This window comes from Poecilia latipinna, unplaced genomic scaffold (genome assembly GCF_001443285.1).
Source record: "Poecilia latipinna isolate Pla-1442-1.1 unplaced genomic scaffold, P_latipinna-1.0 Scaffold4245, whole genome shotgun sequence".
Taxonomy (NCBI): Eukaryota; Metazoa; Chordata; class Actinopteri; order Cyprinodontiformes; family Poeciliidae; genus Poecilia; species Poecilia latipinna.
The window spans coordinates 26424-27604 of NW_015116861.1; positions in this window are offsets into that span (position 1 = coordinate 26424).

The window sequence follows — 1181 nt, forward strand, 5'->3', positions numbered from 1 at the left end:
GCTCCTGTTAGCTCTCACACACGTGTAGAAGTAAGCTAGCATTAGCTCCAATTAGCGTTCAGAACAAGTCCCATTTATCATATTTTATTTCAACAGCTATTCTAACATGCAAGAGTGATTTAAGAACAAAATCTAGTAAAATATATCAAATAATTACAGATGTTGAGAATTGTGTATTTGAGAAAAGTGATGATATAATACATAAAATCTAAAAAAAAAGAATAAAAACAAGAAAAGGATCAAAATTGTGATGAAATCTAAAAGTTTAAAGAGATGAGAATTTTAAGCTTAAAACAGCTAAACAAACTACAAACAATTCCAAAAGAAGTAATAGATTGGCTAAAAACTCAGATATTAGCTTTTTAATATAAATTAAAATAGCACACAGAAAACACATTTCAGTCATAATCAGAAGCTATAAATCCTTATTCGCGCCTGATATCAGTAAAACGTGAAGGTGTTTCGTATCTATCCAGTGTAACATGATCTTCGGTATCCGGGTAAAATCCAGCAGTCTGCGCTGATCCTCCATCTTTTCCTCCATCTTGACGCTGATTTCTTCCGACTCTGTGAATGTTTCTTCAGCAGGAGTTAGCAGCTCGTTGATAAACTCTCTCTGAGGCGGAACTGAAGACATTTTTAAAGCAAATAGTCACATATTTATATAAAACTAGCGATGTGCTTTCTGTACCGAAGATTCTGGGAATGTGTCGAGTAAACCAGGAGGAAGCAGGATGTGACGTTGGAAGCCGCGTGAACGGGCCGTACCACGTGACTGAGTCAGAACCTGGTTCCTCAGTTTTCTTCTGGACAGATATGGCACTAAAACGCTGCAGTTTCACCCGCGTTACATTTACTTGTTTTAGGAATTGATTGCATGTGTGTTTGCAATTTATTTGAGCACCTTTTTGCGATTAATCATAAACCATCGTGTATAATGTCAAAAATAAAATAATTTCTAATGTTTTAAAAGGTTAATTGTCATGTACAAACTTTCATATATAAACTCACCTGTACTGAGGAATTATTGAGCTTTACAGAAACACGAAGATACTAACCAGCTGATACTAACAAATCCAACAGCAAAACAAACTTTTGCTGTTGTTTGTTTGACAAAAATGAATTGTAATTCATTTTTTACAACAAAAATGAAGGACACGTAGTTATTAAACAGACAGACC